The 23,950-nt window shown below is 38.1% G+C and overlaps 1 pseudogene; it reads left to right on the forward strand.

The window, feature by feature from the left end:
• Positions 1-11,318: 11,318 nt before the first annotated feature.
• The window catches only part of LOC138737542 (mitochondrial adenyl nucleotide antiporter SLC25A24-like), a 37,426-nt pseudogene continuing 24,794 nt past the window's right edge, over positions 11,319-23,950 (forward strand).

Genomic DNA, 23,950 nt, shown 5'->3' on the forward strand with positions numbered 1-23,950 from the left:
TCTGATGTCCATTAAATTTTTGCATTGTCTATTTAAAATGTAACTTTTGAAGTGAGTTTTAAGAGCTTTGCTATGTGTCGAAAGTCTCTGATGTGCTCAGATTTGATTCTCACATTTGGATCAATACTCTGGAATCCTGATGTATCATATCTGTAAAATAATTTGGTTTGAGTAAAGCACATGCAGATTAAAGAGTAATTAGTGTGATTGCTAGTCTTCCCAGTACAATCTTAAAAGCTGGCTTTCTCCCATCTAACTTTCCAAATCATGGTATAAATGAAATCTCGAATGCTTCCCCAGCCCTCCTCCATTCTCCCCTGTGCTTGGCTAGTTTGGTGAAGGCTCATTCATTCTTTGGTATTGGGTCCTTCCTTCTATCCCTTCTCCACACACATAATCACAATGTCTTTTGTGCTCTTTTCGACCAATTTGAACTCGTTCCATTACACAGTGGCTGTAGATTCCATTTAATTAATTAATTGCTTGACTTCTCTGTGTAAAAACATAAAATGCTGGAGAAGCTCGGCAAGTCAGTGTCCTTTATGAACCAAAAGCAAAGATACATAACCGATGTTTTGGGCTTGAGCCCTTCATCAAAGTATGAGAAGATGTTGGCCAGGCTGGATGCATCAGTCTGTATAGCTTTTACTTAAAGGCTATTAAAAATAAAATGTCCCCTTTTTAAAAGCTTTCATGTTAGCTGTGGAGTTGAGGGTTGTTAGCATTGAACCATTGATAGGTGGTGCCTCTGCCATGGTTGCCATCTTTCTGTGAGGCAGGATGCAGGGAATAATCCTGGAAAATATACATCTGATACACCAGGTGGGACTTAAGGTGGGACTTTTGGTGGCAGAAAGTGGAAAATTAAAATGAATAAGACTGTATAGTTTCTCCACCATCTTGTGTTCATTAGACTCTATATATAATACCATGATTCTACTTAAAGCTCTCATCCTTGTTTCAAATCCTTCCTGTCTTCCAGCCTGTTTTCCATAATCTCTTAATTGATAACTGATTGCACTGGACAATGAAGATTTTGCTGTGTATTTTATGGATTTTGGGCTGCTGGTCATGAAAATCATAACATTTTCCTGTCATGCACCATTTTTTTTAGACTTAACCAATTTTGTGATTTCTTGTCATAATTTAAGACTACTTCGCACTTGGACGTCTTCCCTGCTGATCATGGTGCAGTCATTGATGAACATGGTGAAAGGTTTCACCAGGACATTGTGACCATGGGAAAGTGATATCAGGGCAACTAGAATCCCTCAATGCTGGCCAACTATTGTTGGACACTGACATGAGAGGCATCAGGTGTTAAATACAAACGGAAATCAGTGGCAAAACATTTTTGGGTCAATTGAAGTAATGCAACGTGTCAGCATTGTTATTGCAATTAAACACCAAATTCAATGAAAGTTCATTTAATTTAATGTTTCTCCAACTTTCTACATAGTACAGCAAATCTGAAATTATCTTTTGTGTTCAGCTTGAAGTTGTCAATAATCTCCAATTTTTTTCAGGAAATAAAACCTTTGGAAAAAATTGTCCAGTGTTATTAAAGCTTGAACTAAATTCCTTCCAATCGTTATCCCTCTCTTGAATTCTAACTCAGTTATTGGCCATGTGCCATGATCTTGTGACTTGGTATCAAGCACTCTGATGTGCTTTGCTGAAGGCACTTGTGAATATTGGTTGAATGTTGATTTGAACTGGCACATAGCTAAAAGGTCAGCTCCTGTCATGCTTTAATGCAGACATTTATAATGGTGATGGTCTATGTGTTGCTATTGATACATGCTATGTTGAATGCTTATAAAGTAATTGCTCTTTCTCACAATTTGAGGTCAGAAAAATATATTTTTTTAAGCAAGTCTTATTCAAGTTTGAGTAGCTCATATTCCTCACCTTCCTAGTGTAGTCACTTGTATGGAAAAAAATCCATCTGTTCTGATATGTAGACTGGATTCATATATGCAAATGAGTTTATAAATCCATCTTCAGTGGTGACTGACCTAGTATTGTTATATTTGAGCCAGTTTTAAATTTACTGTAATCTTGCAACATGAAACTCCAAATAGAACAAGAGCATCGAACTCTCGAGCCTGATGAAAATATTCATTTATTTGAGTTAAGTGGAACAGCAGCTGAATTTGGCTACTCCTTATTGTACTTTGCTGACTCTAGATGGAACCACTAGATGGAGTCCTTGTTATTTGCTTAAAGCTGTGCATTTTTTATGAACATAATATAAAGGTTTGAGTTTTATTACAAGGTACAATTAATTGAAAGTTGAGATGTAGACAATCGACACGAGACGGTGTTTAGCTTTGTTACTTGCATCCCATCTCACTCTTATCGGCAGCATGCTAAATTTGGACACTTCCATATAGTTGGAACATTTCCTTCAGCCTCATTCTTTTAAAATGCATGGGTATGATTTTTCTTTCTCTTGAAATTTGCCTAACTTTTTTCGTAAGGTTAGCCTTTCCTGAGATTATAATGGTTAATCTGATCGGTGAGAATGAAATTAGTGATTGATATAAGAGACACCTTGTGAGTGTAGTACATTTTTACATGGTCTAATTAATTGGTTATTGTCATTTTTTTTAAAGTAGTTTGTAGATTATTCTGCCGTCATGGTTTTGGAGACCTTCCCCTTTAGCTCTCAGTTCCAAGTTCTGACTTCTTATTGCCTTTAAAGTTCATTTGTAAAATAGAAATTTTTCTGCATATAAGGAATGGAAACATATGTGTCAGTTAAACCTGATATTTGCACTTAGAACAATTTTCAGAGTCAAATAAGCGAGCATTTGGAACAATCTATTGAGTCATTGCATCCACTGACTCCAGGTTAAATACTCGCATCTTTTTTGAATTTTGCTGTGGGCAGGCTTATTTAAAAATCCTCAATTATTAGTGAAGTGGTTGGCTAAAGGGTTGAAATTACTTATTGGACAAAATAAGAATTTTTGAAAAAGAATAACACTGTACAACAATTTTTTTTTTCAAAATTTTGGCTTCCTGAAAAAAAATTAGGGATTATGGGACAACTTCAAGATGAACACAAAGGGGAGGAGTCACGTGATGGAGTAGTGGCCGGTCGGGGAACTCCAGCCAGCCCTCTCCAGAAAAGTAAAAAAAAAAGATAGAGAATAAGCAAAGGCACAAACATAAAAACCAAAACAAAGTGAAAGTAAAGGTGTGGAGAAAATGGCAGCGAAGAAAGAAAAACCAAAAACAACGGGAAGAAAAGAAGGAAAGACGTCGGAAGAAGGTGAATACCTTACCTATACGAGAAGGCCCGCCATGGAGAGAGAAGCCCGCTCCCTGAGGTCAGTCGAAACCCCGAACTCGGGAGTACAAAAATGGCTCATGGAGCCAAACAAAAGTGCGCCACTGCGCATGCGCGATGCGCAAGACAAAAATAACACTGACGGGAGGGGCGTCCAGCTGAGGAGTCGATCTCCACAGCTGAAACAGACAACTACAACACAACAGCAAGAGGAAAACATAGAAAATAATGAGAGCAAGAAAAAAAGAGTAAAAATAAGAAATCAAAGAAACAACAGATGACCAACCCAGAGGAAGAAGACCAACACCAAGACACTTCTAATAAAAATAAGAAGACCAAAAATACCCAACAAAATAAAACAAACAACCCAACAAGAAAACCAGAAGAGACAGAGGTAAAGGACACAGATCCTGGAGTGGACTCAGAAGAAGAAGAGGAAGAACACAGAGAAATGGAAGATGAAGGGAAGGGCAAATACATGGACATATTTTTTTTTAAAGAATATATGGAAACAGTAAAAGAATGGCAGTCACAAGAATTCAGTGAAATAAAAAGAAGAATAAAAAGTACAGAAGAAAAAGTGAATAGATTAGAGATGATCATGACAGATATAGGAAAAAGAGTAGACAAGGTGGAAGAACGAGAAGCAGCCATAGAAATGGAAGTAGATGACTTAAAAAAGAAATTAGAAGAATCTGATAAAAAAAGTTAAAGAAACACAAGAGCTGTTAGCTCAGAAGATATATATAATGGAAAATTATAATAGAAGAAACAATATAAAGATAGTGGGCCTTAAGGAAGATGAAGAAGGCAAAAATATGAAAGAATTTATAAAAGAATGGATCCCCAGGGTCCTAGGAAGACCAGAATTACAGGAAGAAATGGAAATAGAAAGGGCACACAGAACATTAGCCCCTAAACCACAACCACAACAAAACCCAAGATCCATTCTAGTAAAATTCCTAAGATATACAACAAGAGAAAATATATTGGAGAAGGCAATGAAGAAAATAAGAAGACAAAAAACCACTGGAATACAAGGGTCAAAAAATTCTTTTCTATCCAGATATAAGTTTTGAACTCCTGAAGAAGAGAAAGGAGTTTAATGCAGCAAAAAGGACCCTATGGAAAAAAGGTTATAAATTTATGTTAAAATACCCAGCAGTACTTAAAATAGTTATTCCGGGGCAGCAAAACAGACTATTCTCGGATCTGGAAGAAGCATGAAAATTTGCAGAACAACTACAAAACAGACAGAGAGATGAAGAGATGTAACAAGAACAAAAATGACAACAAACTATATGTATGTGTGTATGTAGGTGTGTGTGTGTGTGTGTGTGTGTATATTAAAAAAATATATATAAATATATATATTTATATATATATAAAATATATATATATATATAAATATATGTGTGTGTGTATGTATATATATAAAAATAGAGTATAGGTAAGAACTAAGAAGGGGAAGAAAGGAAGTAAGGAGGGAATTAAGAGAGTGACCTTATATATGAAGATTAAAATCTTTTCGGGGGGGCTGGGTGGGGAAGAATTACAGTCACTGCAAAATCAGTTGATGCTTGCGAGTGAATTTGCAAATCCAAATGGAGAGGGGAGATGTGGTTGCCTGACAAGGGACAAAGGGCAACTCAGAAAGGGGAGGGACTATTGGGGTTAAAGGAATTTTAGATATGAGAATAGTGGAAATATTTTGTTTCAGAAATGTTGTCTTATAATGTGTTCAAAAAAAGAAAGCAGAAATGGAAGGTGGTGATGAGGAAACGGAAAGGAAAGATAAACAAAGTATGAAATGGTTATGTTGAGCTATATGACTTTAAATATTAATGGAATACATAACCAAATCAAAAGGAAGAAACTGTTAAATTTACTGAAAAAAGAAAAAATTGATATAGCATTCGTGCAAGAAACACATCTAACTGAAGTGGAATACAAGAAATTAAAGAGAGATTGGATAGGACATGTAACAGCAGCATCATATAATTCAAAAGCCAGAGGAGTAGCTATATTAATCAATAAAAATGTACCAATCAAAATAGAAGAGGAAATAATAGATCCAGAGGGAGATATGTAATGATAAAATGTCAGATATATTCAGAATTTTGGAATTTACTCAATGTATATTCACCTAATGAAGAAGATCAAAAATTTATGCAAGATATCTTTTTGAAGATGGCAGATACGCAAGGGAACATACTAATAGGAGGGGATTTTAACCTTAATTTGGACTCAAACATGGATAAAACTGGAAAAAAAACTAACAGAAAGAACAAAGTAACCAAATTTATAATTAAATCGATGCAAGAAATGCAACTTTTGGATATATGGAGGAAACAACACCCAAAGGAAAAGGAATATTGATATTATTCGGGTAGACATAAAACATACTCAAGGATCGACCTATTCCTGTTATCAGCCCACATTCAAGGGAGAGTTAGGAAAACAATATAAAGCTAGACTATTATCGGACCACTCACCCATGTTATTGGCAATAGAGCTAGAGGACATCCCACCAAGAATGTATAGATTGAGATTAAACTCCATGCTACTTAAAAGACAGGATTTTAGAGAATTAATTGAAGGACAAATTAAAATGTACTTTGAAATAAATATGGAATCAGTGAAAGATAAGTTTATACTATGGGACGCAATGAAAGCGTTCATCAGAGGGCAAATAGTAAGTTATGTAACTAAGATGAAGAAGGACTACAATCGGGAAACAGAACAGTTGGAAAGGGAAATAACAAATATAGAAAAAGAATTAGCAATGAAGGAAGATGCAACTAAAAGAAGAGAATTGGCAGATAAAAAAAATAAAATATGAAATACTACAAACATATAAGGTGGAGAAGAACATAATGGAAGACAGCAGAAATATGAGCTAGGAGAAAAAACGCACAAAATTCTAGCGTGGCAGCTTAAGACAGAACAAACTAAAAGAATGGTATTGGCATTAAGGAAAAAGGACAAGCAAATTACATATAATCCAACGGAGATCAATGAAAACTTCAGGGAATTCTACGAGCAACTATATCAAACTGAAAACGAAGGGAAAGAAGACAAAATAGATGAATTTCTAACTAAAATTGAACTACCGAAATTACAAACAGAGGAGCAAAATAAATTAATAAAACCATTTGAAATAGAAGAATTACAGGAGATAATAAAAAAAACTACTGAACAATAAAACACCAGGAGAGGATGGATTCCCAATAGAATTCTATAAAACATTTAAAGACTTATTAATTCCTCCCCTTCTGGAAGTAATCAACCAGATTGATAAAACACAAAGCATACCAGATTCATGCAAAACAGCAATAATTACAGTAATACCAAAGACAGGGAAAGATCCACTTGCACCAGCGTCATATAGACCAATATCTTTACTTAACACAGATTATAAGATAATAGCTAAACTATTAGCAAACATATTAACCGACTATGTACCAAAAATAGTAAATTTAGACCAAACTGGATTTATTAAAAAAAGACGAACAACAGACAATATCTGTAAATTTATTAACTTAATTCATGCAGTAGAAGGAAATAAAACTCAAACAGTAGTGGTTGCTTTAGACACAGAGAAGGCCTTTGACAGAGTAGAATGGAATTATTTATTCAAAGTACTACAAAAAGTCAGCCTACCAGAGAAATATATTAATTGGATTAAAGCATTATATAAGGGGCCATTGACGAAAGTGACAGTAAATGGATATATATCAAAACAATTTAACTTAAGCAGATCAACGAGGCAGGGATGTCCACTATCTCCCTCACTGTTTGCGTTAGCTATAGAACCACTAGCAGAACTGATAAGAACAGAAAATAAAATAAAAGGGATAAAAATAAAAGAGAAGGAATATAAAATCAGTCTATTTGCAGATGACGTTATACTTAACAGAACCAGAAATATCAATAAAAGAATTACATAGGAAATTGAAGTAATATGGAGAAGTGTCGGGGTACAAGATCAACGCAAATAAAAGTGAAGCAATGTCAATGAATAATGCGGATTTCTCAAATTTTAAGAAAGAATCACCATTTAGATGGCAAACGCAAGCTGTGCGATACCTAGGTATACAACTAAATAAAAACCTCAGCCATCTATATAAATTCAATTACCATCCATTAATGAAAAAATTACAAGACGACTGAGAGCATTGGAAAGACTTACCACTAACACTGATAGGAAGGATAAACTGTATTAAAATGAACATTTTCCCAAGGATACAATACCTATTTCAGTCATTACCAATATGCCTAACAGAGAAATTCTTCAAGGAGTTAAAGAAAATAATAAGGACATTTTTATGGAAAGGGGGGAAACCGAGGATAGCACTAGATAAATTAACAGAATGGTACAAACAAGGAGGCTTACAACTACCAAACTTTAAAAATTATTATAGAGCCGCACAATTAAGATACCTATCAGATTTTTATCAAACAAGGGAAAAACCAGATTGGACCAGATTAGAACTAGATAAAATAGGGGAGAAGATACCTGAACATATACTATATAAATGGGATGAAAAATTGGTACAACGTAGGAATTCACCGGTATTGCATCATCTGCTCAACATTTGGAAGAAGATTCATGTAGAAAGGAATAAAACAAATTATCAACTACCAAAACTAATATTGATGCAAAATCAGCTAATCCCTTTTACAATAGATAACCTTTCCTTTAGAGAATGGGAGAGAAAAGGGATCAAAAGAATAGAAAATTGTTTTTCGGGAAATAAATTATTATCCTTTGAACAAATGAAGGATAAATATAATATAACTCATGATGCAATGTTTGCATACTACCAACTGAAAACCTACTTGAAGGACAAATTGGGAAACAGTCTGAGGTTACTAGAAGGAAGCAATTTTGAATATGTGATTACAGACACAATGATAATCAAAAAAATTGTAACAAACATGTCTATCAAACTGCAAGAAAAGGAGAATGAGGAAACAAATGGTAAACCTAAACAAAAATGGGAACAAGATCTAAACATAAAGATAAAGAATGAAACATGGGAGAAGCTATGCTCCGGAACTATGAGAAATACAATAAACACGAGGTTACGCATGATACAATATAACTGGATACACAGGCTATACATCACACCTCAAAAGTTAAATAAATGGGACCCAACAGTATCAGACAGATGTTTTCGCTGTAAGAAGGAAATGGGAACAACAATTCATGCAATTTGGACATGTGAGAAAGTGGAAAAATTTTGGGAAGATCTGAACCAGATATTAAATAAAATCACAAAAAGCAATATACCAAAAAACCCAGAGATCTTCCTCCTAAGTAATATAAGAAACAAAGAATTTGGACTAGATTTGGATGGAGCACAAAAAAGATTTGTTATGATAGCCCTAGCTGTAGCAAAAAAATGTATTATGTCAACCTGGAAATTAGAAGACAACTTGAGAATACAACAATGGTACATATAAATAAATAAATGTATTCCATTAGAAAAAATAACATATAATTTAAGAAATAACATCACAATATTCGAACAAATATGGGAGCCATACATGAAACACAATAGAGAAATTCTACTCTGGACTTCCACCACCTAAAATGACAGAAGGAGAAGATAATGAAAAGAACTGACTCAGTAAAATTTCTTGTTTATTTTCATTAAGTGACAACATTGTTTAACGGGTTTAATGTATCTTATAGATTGAACTTTAAATAAATGGGAAAGGGAGTGAGGGAGGGGGGAAAAAGGGGGAGAAAATGACTATATATTTAAGAAGAAAAATGTCTGTATGTCAATATGGTTTATAGTGTGAAAAATAAAAAATTTAAAAAAAGATGAACACAAAGGAATTCCAGATTTGCTGCATCATGTAGGAAGTTGGAGAAACATTAACTTCTATTGAATTTAGCATGTTTAATCGCATAATGATGCTGACATAATGCATTAGTTAACTGACCTAAAAATGTTTTGTCACTGATTTTCATTTGTATTCAGCATCTGATGCCTCTGTGTCAGTGTCTAACAATAGTCGGCCAGCATTGATGGATTCCAGTTGCCCTGATAGAGCTTTTTCATGGGTGCCTGCCACATTGACCACCGCCAGTGGGCTGATATCGCCTCAAACCGTGCATCTTGGCGCCTCACAGTTCGGCGGGCAGCAATCTCCTTTGAAGAAGACCGCAGAGCCCACCTCACTGACAAAAGACAAAGGAGGAAAAACCCAACACCCAACCCCAACCAACCAATTTTCCCCTGCAACCGCTGCAACCGTGTCTTCCTGTCCCGCATCGGACTTGTCAGCCACAAATGAGCCTGCAGCTGACATGGACATTTACCCCTCCATAAATCTTCGTCCGAGAGGCCAAGCCAAAGAGAAAGAGAGTGTCCTGGTGAAATGTTTCACCTTGTTTTTCACTGACGGCACCAAGATGAGCAGGGAAGACGTCCAAGTGCGAGTGCAGAAAATGAATTTTCAATGGCATGTGACACTTCATGGTTTTGGATGCTTGAAGCACGTGGTCAATCAGCTGGATGTCGTTTGGTGCTCTGTAGTGCTAAGAAAATTCTCAACAACATCTTTAAATGCCTTCTTGGCTGAAGACAATATTTGGATAGCACTTGGACTGAGAGCATGCCCAGGCATATTTGGATTGATTTGAACAGCTTGTTTTGTGGAAGATATACGAGTAGATTTAAAATATGACAGGAAATCACAAAAAAAGTTAAACCTAAAAAACAGTATGTGATAGGAACATTTGTGATGTTTGGTGATCTGCAGCCCCAAATCCATAAAATACACCCAAAAGTGTACAGGAAGCAAAATGTTTGTTGTCTGGTGATATTAGCCAATTGGCTTTAAATTGCTGATTTTGTAAACTTTGTTCCTTTTGGAGGAAAACTATGAAAACATCATATTCACAGCACGTCCACCTTTTTGGGGAACAGTATATTGAGTGATTCATTGTAGCTGGAAGAAATCAACAGGCCAGGCAGCATCCATGGATAGAAAAGGTCAGTCAATGTTTGGTTTTGGACCCTATGATAAGATGGGATAGTTGAACACTTTTGCACAATAGATTTTTAATATTTAAAAAGTTATATTTTTAAATTTAAACCTAACAGCGGGCCATTTCGGCCCACGAGTCCATGCTACCCAATTTACACCCAATTAACCTCTCCCCCACCCCCCCGTACATTTTGAATGGTGGGAGGAAACTAGAGCCCCTGGGGAAATTCCACGCAGACACGGGGAGAACCCTTGCAGGCAGTGTGGGATTTGAACCCTGCTCCCTATTGCTGGTGCTGTAAAGGCATTGTGCTAGCCATTAAGCCAACTCTTGTCGCCTCATGAGCATTAAGGTTTTGATTCGTGTATTTTATTGATTTTGGAGAGGAATGCTGGGGAGAATAATGTGAGAAACCTTGCCTTCTCTACCCACAAAATCTCTGATCACAGAACCTGATGTAGTACACTAAAAACAGCACCCCTGTGCCATCAGAGAATTACCTCACTGTGGGGCTTGAGCTGATAATCTTTTGGCGTTAATGTGATAGTACAGATTCTATCACCAATGTGTATATGTACAGATGGTAGTGTAGAATGATGATTGGCTGAGAGTGTTGCCACACCTACTGGCAGGTCTTAAAAGGATTGCTCCTAGCCAGACCAGGTCATTCTGGACTGGTCGACCTACATGTGATATGCTCCAGTCTTTTAGTTAATAAAAGCCTTGGTTTGGATCAACAAGTCTTTGGTTCTTTCGATGCGCACTACAGTTATTGCTACCCATTGAACCAAGTCCATGAGATAGGGATGGTGAAGATTGATTTGGAATGCAGCAGGCCAACCTTAAACTGAGCAGATTCTACAAGAGAGTACAGATTAAATCATGTTTGAATTTTACCCCTTCATGAACCACTCCATTGGTTGAAACCTTTATGACATCACTATTACATTATGACACATCTCTTGTATAAAATAGAAGACATCTTCAGTTGATTAAGTTACTTAGCATTATAAGCAAATGGAAATAAATCAAGACTATAGCACATTCTTGACCATTTCACTGCTCAGAAAGGATTCCAGATTCTCTGGCACGGTAATTCATCATGAAATATTCCACAAGATACAGGCTTTGATTTCTGGATTGTGCCAAAAGTGCTTATCCAGCAACTAAAAGGCTACTTGATTCTGGTCTTCCGTGCACATCAATCTCCTTGCCACCTTATCAAGGTGCATGGACATTATGTAGGGCTGCCCAAAATGGCTGCTTGTATTCCTGAGCTGTTCCACATTTTTGAACATTTCATTTCCCAGTGTATCCATCCTCACCATATCTGCCTTTCCATATTACTTTGAATGTGGTTGTACTCAGTAATCCAATCCTTTGGTCTGTTTTTGCAATATTTTATACCTTTTTAAAGTTTGATCTTCAGTTTTTATTTACAGCAATGTCCTGCAGGTTTTCTGAGAGTATAGGGCAGAATTGTAACCTTGAGGTAAATGTCAAATGGTAAAATTGCTGCTGTCACACTGCCTATAATTGATGGGGTACTCCTTCCCACCTTAAAGTGAGCAGATTCTACCAAGTACTTCCTGGATTTAGTAGTCGAAAAGTTCATTTCTGTTTGAATGGAAATTCTGGCCAGGAACTCATGGCAGTAATTTATTATTTGTCTTTTGTTGTTTGTAAGTATTTGTAGAAACAAGAGATTATATTGCAATGAAATGTTATTTGGATGAAATCTCTAACACATTTGATCTTTCTGGAATACAAACTTGACCACATACTCTCATTATAGCTCTTTGTATTCACCTATGCTGTTGAACTGAAGCCTCAGGTGTGGATTGCATACCCCATGGTGCACCAAGTTGTGTGTGGTCTTTGAACTTGAAGGTGAGCAAATAAGTCATTGATGGTAATGCAAGGATTGTTGTCTTATTCCATTCAGTCTGGAGACGTATGATGTTTGCTTCTCTGTATCTCAGTCAAATTTGACTTAATCACTGTGAGTGCAGCTTTTTGCTCAACAACATATCACAATATGTTTAGATCAATTATTTAATTTATGTCGTGCCTAGTCATGACCCTGAGCTTATAGCCATTTAACTGGTCTATTACACTGGACAACATTTTTTTTTCCCAAAGGTTTGCTTGCTGAAAAGAAATTGGGGATTAAGATAGTAAACATAGAAAAAAACCCAAAAAAACATAGAAGGTAGGAGCAGGAGTAGGTCATTCGACCCTTCGAGCATGCTCCGCCATTCAACGAGATCATGGCTGATCTTAAAGTTCAGTACCCCGTCCCCGCCTTCTCTCCGTAACCTTTAAAACTTCAAGCTGAACACACAGATAATTTCTGTGAAGGAAGTTGGAGAAACATGAACTTTTCTTAAATTTAGCATCATAACGCTGACACGTTTCCTCATTTCAAGTGACCTAAAAATGTTTTGCTGCTGATTTTCATTTGTGCTCAGCATCTGATGCCTCTTGTGCCAGTGTCCAATAGTTGGCCAGCATTGATGGATTCCAGTTGCCCTGATACCACTTTTCCATGGTGCTGGTGAAACCTTCAACCATGTTGGTCACTGACTGCACCAAAAGAAGTCCCAAGTGCAAATGCAGAAAATGAATGTTCAATGACATGCTACACTTCATGGTTTTGTATGATTGAAGCATGTTGTCAATCAGCTGGATGGAGTTTGGTAATAGGTTATACCTTTAAAAAAAAGGTACGTGATAGGTAAATTTAGGCAGCCCAAAACCCATAAAATACACACAAAAGTATTCAGGAAGAAAAATCTTCACTCTCCAGTGTAATTAGCAAGTTAAAGGTCCATTGATGGCCTTTTAAGATTAATAAACAACATGGCTGAAAGAATTCAAATAAATTCCTTGTTGCTTTTATTCAAAACTTGAAGAGTTTGCAAGATTCTGTTGTGTTTCAGGAGCCATCACAATGCTGCCCTTTTTCAAAGACATCTTTGAGCACGACACCCCCAGTGAGCATAGAGCCTTGAATGATATTTGGGAAGATCTTTACAGAAAGCTGAATGTCCACAAGGATGGTCGAGTGGATGTTGACGACTTGAGGAAAGAACTGGAAAAAATTGGAAAGGTATAGCATTTGTTAGATGTTAAGATGTCTCCTCATAATATTGGCAGTGCATTATGGAAAATCAGATCAATGCTTGTAATGAACCATCCTTACAGAGGAACTCTGGCCTCACTCCCCTCCCCACATCCCCCCCCCACCCCCCCCCCCGGGTCCATGGACTGAAATCAAAATCATTTTTATGTACTTGGAAGGAGAGAAGTACTTGAATGCTTTGCAGGGATGGGATCGCATACCCTTTGAGCAATCCTAGGGGGCCATAGCGAAAAGGAGGTTAGAATAGCTGCTGTAAATAATTCAGTCTTGTTTTTAACAGATAGTTTTTGCTTTAAAAAGCTTTAAGCTAGCACATGCAGAAGGAAGATGAGCACTTCTTTAAACTCCAGAAACAGCTTTGTTCTGAATTTCTGGCATTTTCGAGTGTAGGAATTTGAGTTTTCCAAATTGGATTGACTCTGAATGACACTCCCACTAATGAAGAGAAGTAGAAAACTGAATCATGGGTAAGATTAATCCGTTTTTGAAGGATACCATTCTCTTGCCATCTTTTACCTCAAAAACCATAGCTCTGCAATCTCTTGGGTCAATCAAAAATGGAGAATGCTCAACATTTCAGTTCAGCTCCCTTTGGTGATCAAATCTACTTATTGGCCATGGAGATCCTTTCCTTCTATCTTATATGATTATTGCCCGAGCTAAGAAAAGATTAAGGCCCTCTTGAAACCATAGTGGGAAGGGGAGGAGACAGAGACCATGCTTGTTTTCAATCTCCTCTAATCTCTTAAACTGGAATAATTCATTATGGGCATGCTATTTTGTAAGGCTCCAAATTCGTCAACTGCATAGGTCTATCATTTAATGCTGTTTTGTCACTTGTCATGTGGGAACAAGAACGGGGTGACTTGTGTTTTGATAAATATGCAAGAAGCCAATGACCTATTGGCTTAGCTGCAGTTTTTCTGCATTAATGGTGAGTTGTCCATTTATGGCACTTTTTTTAAGAAAGAGGTGAGGGAATACCCTGCAATAGTTAATCAGCATTCCTTTGTAAATTCAAGATTGTTCACTTGTCATGTAGTAAAACAGAAAATGTAATATTACACAAAACTTCCTTTAGTCTACTCTAAGGCAGACAAAGATTTGCTATCTGCCCAGTACCCCTTACAGCCAAAGAAAGGGAAGCAAAAGAGACTCCCCACAGGGGTCACTGAATGCTGATGTCTTCGCCTCCAGCGCTCTGGCAGCCTCGGCAGGTGCACACCCTTCAGTCTGAACTATCAGCCACCTGAGCTCCAGACGCTCACCTCTGACATGATCGGGAAGCCTCATGCACCCTCTTGCATCCCGGTTCTCATACGTGGTATCCTTTCAGCCAGCCTCGAGCAGTCTGCGACCTGGTGTGAGTCCTTTGACTGGGGTCTCCCGCAGCCTGCCGAGGTTCTGGTAGGTTCTTCAGTCTCAGAGCAGTCTGTTTAAAGCCTGTGCAGAGCTGATGGCAATTGGAGTGGATGGTTGGACCCTGTGGGGGTGCGCTGTGTTTTCGCTCCCTGTTCTCCGCACCAGTGGCAGCACTGCCATTACCAGCAGCTCAGGCAGCGCCAGCATGGTTTCAATTTTCCAAGGTGGGAATTTACCATGTGTAACATTTGTGATGGGTTCAAAGAAATTTTCAATTGGTGTGTTTAATAGCATTTAATTATCATGTTATGCTTCATTTTGGTAAGTGACAAGGAACAATATATATTGTGGGGATTTTATATCAAAATTTAAGCCATGAGGTCAGAATGGTACATTGTTGAATCCAGGTGAATGTGTCCTTAACTGAAATGAAAGTGTGGTTTCCTTTGCTTTCTTTTGATTCTCTCCATGAACTGGTGGTGACGTAGTGTCTTTTGGGCTTAAATGTCTTTTTCAATAAATGTTTTTCTTTTTCACAGGATGGCATCCAAGGAAGAGATTTTCAGGCATTCCACAAGTGTCTTAAGAGCCAACGCAAGAACTTGGCTTTGGGAAGATTGCAAGGCAGAAAACTGGTGAGTTGATGTTTGGCTATTTCAGCAGCACGACCGGGCTATCAGCTTATCAACCTTGTGAAGAGAGTCTTGGGGAAGGGTTCTGGCCTGAGACATCGTCCATTCATTTTCTGCCAATGAATGCTGCTTGGCCCACAGGCTAATGGTTTGTTGCTTCAGCTTCTAGTGTCTGCCAATGCCTGTGACTTCACCGTGCATGAATGCAAGGCATCACTGGCCTTGAGGTTGCTGTTGTCACAATATTTTCTGCATTATGGAAGCTCAGTGAGCTGTTTTGTGTTGTTTACAGGGACTCTTGGACAAAGGGTTGTCAGTGTAAAGGAATGATGTATTCACAGGTGGTCCCTTCATTTTGTCACAAGAAAATTGAATTAATTAAACCTGGCACCAAATAATGAAATTTGTTAGAACGTCAATAATATCTAATTGATTCATCTTTCTCCTTTCCAGCCTGTTTGTGATTTAGATTTCCTGGGGTAATGAGAAAGCAGGCATTAAATGCTCTTTGGCCAACATCTTTGAAACCAGAGATGAGTTCAGATTTTTTTTGGAATATTTTATTTAAAAATTTCCATCCATGTAATTAATATATTTTTACATAAAAATTACAATGATTACATGGTAATTTACCCCTCTTACCCTCCCTCCCCTCCCATATATACCCCCCTCCCACCTAAAAACAATGATAAAACTAAATATATAGTTATATAGAAAAAAGAAAGGATCAGCTCACACATTGGAATCTTACAGTATTTATTCAGCAACTTTTTGGAAGAAGATTATTATGGGTCTTAAAAGGGCAGAAATACATTTTTAGTTATTTATCCCTAAACTTTGGATGTCTGGTCTCCAAATTTGTAAGAAAATAGAATATTTATTTCTTAAATTATATGTAATTTTTTTTCCAAAGGTACGCAACTTTGCATTTCCACACTCCATCTTTCTATATACCTCAATGTGCATCTGATTTCTAAGTCATTGCCAAACACTTCCTTGCCACCGCTAATTGATAAAATGATGATTTTAATTTAGGTCTTGTTCCTTCTATGTTCCCCCATAAAAATAAATCTGGATTTTGTGGAAAAACATTACCAGTAATCTCTTATAAAAACAACTAAATCCACCCAGAAGGTTCTATCTTTACAATATGACCAAGTTGAGTGTGTGTTTAAAAAAAAAAGTTCCTATTTCTTCACCACATCCAAAACATTTATCCGATAAATCCAATTTAATTGTAAACAATTTTTGTGGCATTAAATATAATTGATGCAAGTGATTGTATTGAACGAAACTATACCTGTAGCGAGCCCTACAGCAGAGAGCAGAAGAATAACACACACTCAATGTGACTGTAGTCAGGACTGCTTTTATTGCTCTCCCTGCCCTTGCTTGTATAGGCCCAGCTTCCCGCCACTGGGCCTGGTTTTCTTGCCATTGTCGGTGGAAGTCATGTCACCAGCGTGTCCACTGCTGATTGGTTGGCATTCCCGCCAGTGTTCGCTGTTTCCTGTGCATGCGGGCTGTGGGCCGGGAAGCAAGGCCTTTAATTCCCGAGGGCTTTGTGAGATCGCTGTGTTTGTCTGCCATTTTGTGTATTGGGTCGCCTCCCAGGTAGCGGGCCGCTACAACCTAATGTTTTTATATTCATTATACAATCTTGACAAATATCTGCCCATCTTTTCTCAATGATTATGATATTTAAATCTGCCTCCTACTTCTGTCTAGATTTATGAACTTTTTTTTAATAGGACCTGCTTGTAATAAAAGATGCACTGCAGAAATCAGTTTCTTAGTATAACCTCTCCTAATGAGAACCTCCAGCTCACTACAAGCCAGTAAATACGCTGTTGGACCTAATTTTTCCTGCAAGAATCCCCTCAATTAAAGATGACAAAAAAGTGTATTTCATATTTATCTCTTAATTGTTCAAATGACATCAATTGACCATATTTGTAACAATCTTCTACATTTTTAATACCATTATGAGACCAAATATTTAAAAGTAGATTATCTTTAGTGAAAGGTATAAGATTATTTTGAATCAAAGGCATCTTGGGTGATATACTTGCTTTCATTCCAATTTCATTATTTACCATATTCCAGATGGTAATCAAATGTTTGAGCAAAGGTACTTCTTTCACAGCAATTATTAACTTTGAATCCTGTTTATATCTAAATTCCTCTGCTAATTTCTTTCCTATTTTATCCATCTCTATTTTTGCCCATGCCGGTTTTCCTGATCCCTCAAATAAAGAAGTAAGAAATCTCAATTGAGCCACTTGGTAATAAGTCTTAAAGTTAGGAAGTTGCAAACCTCCCAGTTTGTATTTCCACGTTGATTTCAGATTTATTACCAGAGTACATACACGGCATCACATACAACCCTGAGATTCTCTTTCCTGTGGGCAAGGCAGAATTACCACTTAGTGGTAGTGCAAAAAAAAAACTGTACACAATGTACACATGTAAGCAAACAAAGAAATGTACACAAACTGTGCAGTACAGAGAGAATTTTTAAAAAATCACTAAAATGCAAGAGTCCTTAAATGAGTCCCTGATTGAGTTTGTTGTTGAGGAGTCTGATGGTGGAGGCAGAGCAACTGTTCGAGTCTTATAGCACCGAGATCTCTTTCCTGATGGTATGAGCGAGAACTGAGAGTGTGCTGGGTGGTGCGGATCCTGAATGATCGCTGCTGGTCTTGTTGCCCTGCAGGCGTTCTTGTTGCCCTGCAGGCGTTCTTGTTGCCCTGCAGGCGTTCTTGTTGCCCTGCAGGCGTTCTTGTTGATGGGGAGGGGTTTGCCTGTGATGTCCTGGGCTGTGTCCACTCGCTTTTGGAGGGCTTTATGTTCAGGGGCTTGTTGTCCTTGATAATCGGTGCTGCTGATTCTACGAGTTCCTCCAGCAGATTATGTTTGGCATCAAATTTCAGCATCTGTTATCTCTTGAGCGCATGTTAATTTTTTTTGCTGTTTCACTGTTGGGTGTTTAGTTTTGTTTTCATTTCAAATTTTACCATCCACCTTTGTTTGGAAGGAATGTGTTTTAAATCCCAGGACATCAGGTAGCATCTTGGGGGTGAGGTGGTGGGTACGTCCAGTTTTTATAAAATATTTATTTCATTTTTTTTCACCATCTGCATTGTTTTACTTATCAAACTTGCAGGAAAAGTTGGAACACTGAAGGTTATATATGTCATGGGAAAACTACATGTCAGTCTTAGTGTTCACCAAGCTGAAAAGGTTATACAATCGTATAACTACTATTCCAGAGGTCTATACTAATTATCTAGAGATGGGAGTTAAGATTGTACAGTCATCTAGGAAATTTAAATTCAGCTAATTAACTCGTCTGGATTTTTTTTTTGCCAAATTCAGTAGCAATTTTTCCAAAACCCATTTCATTTACAATCAGTTGTCCTTATCTGATTGACTCTTTTCTCACCCCTGGAATAATAGAACAAGCTAAACCAATTGGGAATGTGGCTAAATGATAGCTTGCTTTACCACTTATCATTTAAAAAAAAATTCAAATCCTGCTAACTTTTCTGAGTCAAATGCCATCAAAGTGATTTGTTCTTTCTTATTTCCAATTTCTCGTTGTAAAGCTTCATTTGCCAATATCTCCAGGATATTACCTTGATCAGTAGAGCAACATTTCCTCCCATTTTGGAACACTTGCCCCACCCCCCCACCTTTTTGTGCAAATAAATATTGTGTTTTGGAGCACCATTAACGTTGAACTGCTTCCCTTCCCTTCCCTGAGCCAGGTTCCCATTGTGCTGACCCACGATGTCAACTCCTCCGTCATACCTACAAGCTTCCTTGTATGAAAGAAAATGTAGTTCAGCATCCGAGCCCTCTTGGGCTCCCCCAAACTTCTCTGGCTGCTCTCCCCTCTAAACACGCCTGCTCCATTTACTGTTTGTGTTTTTCTCTTTCCCCTTCTGTTGCACTATCAATTTGTCCTGTCTCTGCAACACTTGTTGAAATCTTCTCGAGGAACACTGGAAACCTCTCCTGCCAGGAAATAATTTTCCCTTCAGTTTAGGTGCAACTTGTGTTTTGTGTGCACGTCATCCCGACCCCATTCCAGTTATCCACATCTGAATCTCTCCTCACCCCTGCACCAGGCTTTTAGATGTTCTATCTTCCTCTTTCTCCTCACTACAGGAATAGTGAATAATCTGGAGACTGAGGTCTAAAGAACCTGTCTGGCGAGAGGGGATGGGAAGTGTTGGACCGTTGAGACACGCGTGAGGGTTACAGAAAATAGTGGTGCAGAAGCTTCTGATCTTGATCTAAAAAGTGCAAGGCACAAAGATTTTGCATGAGGAGTAAAGGAGAGAAACTGAAAATTAGACTAGCAATATAACCACAGCACAAAATAAAAACATTCATGCTGAGGGAGTGAAACTGGGATTCCCATTTACAGATGCACAGAGCAGCATCGATCCATCAAGGGCTACGTGCCCTTTCTGGTGCCAAGGTGAAGGATATCCTTTTGGTACAGGAGAGAAGTTAGAGTGGACCAAATCACTTACCACGTGTGTGGCTGCCCATGCAGAGGATAAGGAGGAAGTTCTGCTAAAGGAATATGAGCACATTATAAAGTTGCAAGTTCAGATTTATTGTCAGGAGTACATCCATGACATCAGATACAACCCTGAGATTCTTTATCCTGCGGGCCAGGAAGAATTTCTACTTACCGGTAGTGCAAAAGCTACTCAAGAAAAGATGCCTAAAACAGAAGTGGAAACAAAGAAATAAATGTAAACAAACTGTGCAGTACAGAAAATAAATATTCACTAATAAATAATGTGCAAAAGTGAGAGACTTTGAGTTTGTTGTTTAGGAGCCTGATTTATTAAAAAAAAATTAGACATTTGCACGGTAACAGGGACTTCCAGCCCAAGAGCCGGGGCCTTCCAAACATCCCAATCAACCTCGCATCCCCTTACATTCTGATGGGGTAGCAACTCTTCCTGAACCTGGTGATGTGAATCTTGTGACCCCTGTACCTCTTTACTGATGGCAACAGAGAGAACAGAGCATGATCTGAGTGGTGTGGATTATAATCTCAATTACGACCGTAGCCATATGTACAGTATAAATAGGATCAGAAAACTGAATATGTAGCTGAAAGATTAGTATGGAAAAAATAGGTTTCAATTGATGGGGACTCTGGTCAAGCTCTCCTGCTTGGTTAAAATGGTCCTAAAGTTGGAATGTACAAACCTTTGCTTCGTTATCTTTAATGTGAAGAATGTTTTAAGTGTATAAATATGTGAATTTAGTAAAATGATGCTGAATATTGCAAGAAACCAAAAACAGCTCTCTCTACTCCTGAAATTATGTAGCTTGGACAGTGATAAGTACATGGACCTTGACTGGAAGAAGTGGTGGCAGATCTACGTAACAGACAAAGAGGACAATATGTGAAATATGATTGATGTCTGGAGAAATAATAGTGTAAGTCTTGATGCTGTGTGACCGAACCTTAATAAAATTAAGCAGATTCTGATCTTCCATTGATGCAAATAGTTTTTCCCTTGGCAAATTTTTTTTTGCATATGCGTTAAAATATTTTAGAAGCCCAATCATGTGCTTTGCTGATTGGATTTTTGCATTAAAAGGCAAAATTTGAAATTGGGAGTGGTCAGTGCCCAAAATGGAAGCCATTTGCGTCGAATAGTTTGTTGATTTGAAATTAGTTAGAAGCACCAGGATCATTGAATCAACAAGGGGTTGCAACTTTAAAGAAAAGTATCAAGAGAAGAAGACCAGAAGATATAGGAGCTGAAATAGGCTATTCAGCCCATTGAGTTTGCCCTACCTTTTAATCATTTTCCCATTCCACCCCACGGCCTGGCCTTCTCCCCATGACCTTTGATGCCCTGGGTAATCTCTTAAATACACTCAATGATTTGGCCTCCACAACTGCCATACATTCACTACCCTCTGGCTAAAGGAATTCCTCTACATTTCTGTTCTAAGTGGATATTCTTCAATCCTGAAGTTGTGTCCACTTGTCCTAGACTCTTCCATCGTGGGAAATAACCTTTTTACATCTACTATGTCCTTGCCTCTCAATGTTCAAATTGTTTCAATGAGATCCCCTTATTTGCCTAAATTCCAATGAATACAGATCAAGAGCCATCAAACGTTCTTCATAAGATTACCCCTTTATTTCTGGAATCATCCTTGTGAACCTCCTCTGAACCCTCTCCAGCATCAGCATATTCTTTTTTTCAATGCAGGATTTATATTTGTGAATGTTGTCATTTTCTGTTATGGTAAAGACAATATGGGTTTGTCCATTTGTAAAACATGACAGAAAAAGATTACATTTGAAAGAAATTGCATTCATATGTAACCTTTCACATCCGAAAATGATTTGTAGCCAATAAAGTACTTTTGAAGTGCATTTAGCTTTTGACCTCAAAGAAATGTGGCAGCCAAGGTTTAGACAAAACTCTACAAATAGCAGTGTAATTACAAGATAGTCTGCTTTGTTATTTTGCTCATGAGGTAAGCACTGGTCATGATGTTGGGGATGGATGTTTAATGCCCACCAAAAGAGTCCCCTCCAAAAAATAGCACCTCAAGATGCTGCCCCAAGGGTAGTAAGCCTACATTTTTGTGCTCAAGTCTCGAACAGGGACTGGACCCTCAATTTATTACTCAGACGCGAGCCCTGTTCTCGCACAAGTTTGGAGAATAATGGAGGAGTTGAGGTTTAAATAACTCATTCTTAAAGTGTCATGGCAACAGAAGCACCAACACAAATCGTTGTTCTTGCATCTTAACGGTTTCTTTCACTGCAACTCCTCGCAGATCTTTTCTATGAACGATGACGTAACCAATTATGAGGAGTTCTTAGAAAACGAAGAGCCTGAGAAGTGGTGGGGTCATCTGATTGCTGGTGGCGCTACCGGAGCTGTTTCGCGAACTGTGACTGCCCCCTTTTGACCGTCTGAGAGTACTGATGCAGGTCAGGCTGCTGGTTACATATTACTTACCTCCAAATGCATGAATGACCTTGTTTTATTTGCTGATTTTGTGTCACTGAAGTCATAACCAGGATTCTGGCATTCTCACCATATTCTCCCCCATATTTATCATGAGATGCCTTTATATTTGTGGAGTTAGTGAGCTCTCGTCCGATTTATTGTCAGAGTACATACATGACATCACATGCAACCTTGAGTTTCTTGATCCTGCAGGTGAGGCAGAATTACCAAAAAAGTGCAAAAAAAGTACACAATGTACATGGGTAAAGAAATAAAGAACTGTAAACAGATAACAAAATCTGTTAAACAAACGGTGAAATACAAAGAGAATGAAAGAAAATTAATGAAGTGCAAAAGTAAGAGTCCTTAAATGATTCTCTAATTCAGTTTGTTATTGATTCCGATGGTGGAGGGGTAGCAGCTGTTCCTGAACCTGATGACGTGAGTTTTGTGGCACCGATGCCTCTTTCCTGATGGTAGCAGCGAGACTAGAGTGTGCTGGGTGGTGTGGATCCTTGATTATTCCTGTGGCTCTCCTATGAGTAGGTTATGAAGAAGGTAAATGCAATGTTGGCATTCATTTCAAGGGGAATAGAATAGGAGCAGGGATGTGATGTTTAGGCTTTATAAAGCACTGGCGAGACCTCATTTGGAACATTGTGTGCAGTGTTGGGCTTCTCATTTAAGGAAATATGTGTTGACACTAGAGAGGGTTCAGAAGAGGTTCACAAGGATGATTCTGAGAATGAAAGGGTAATATGAGTAATGTTTAATGGCTCGCCCTGTACTCGTTGGAATTTAGGAGAATGGAGAAACATTGAATGTTGAAAGGCATTTGCAGAAAGGTTGTTTCCCTTGATGGGAGAGTCGAGGATGAGAGGGCACAACTTCAGGATAGAAGGGCATCCATTTGGAACAGAGATGTGGAGCATTTTGTTCAGTCAGAGGGTGGAGAATCTGTGGAATTTGTTGCCACAGGCGGTTGTGGAGACCAAGCCATTGGGTATATTTAAGGCAGAGATTGCTTGGTTCTTGATTAGCCAGGGCATCAAGGGTTATGGGGAGAAGGCCGGGAGTGGAGCTGAGAGGGAAAATGGATCAGCTCATGATTGAATGGTGAGGGAGACACCAGGGGCTGAATGGCCTATTTCTTCTCCTGTGTCTTATGGACTTGTATTGGGTTAAGTGAGCTGTTTTCTTGTCAGAAAAATTGCATCCATCATTTAGATCTTTGTGGATTGGATGGATCTAAAGAGGTGACACAAGCAAATTGGAGAGAATGAATTTATTAAGTGCTATTGCAGCCCATTTCTATCAATGCTCCTCACCCTATCATTGTGCCCCCCACTGGAGTCACATGAATGAATGGAAAAACGATGTAGTGTATATTGAAATACTGACTTCTCTGGAAGTGAAATGCACAAATGAGCTTTGAACTTGGGTATTTAGCTCAGCTTTTGGGTACACAAGTCAGAGTTTAGATGTAGAGTA

Source organism: Narcine bancroftii, chromosome 6 (assembly GCF_036971445.1).
Source record: "Narcine bancroftii isolate sNarBan1 chromosome 6, sNarBan1.hap1, whole genome shotgun sequence".
NCBI lineage: Eukaryota > Metazoa > Chordata > Chondrichthyes > Torpediniformes > Narcinidae > Narcine > Narcine bancroftii.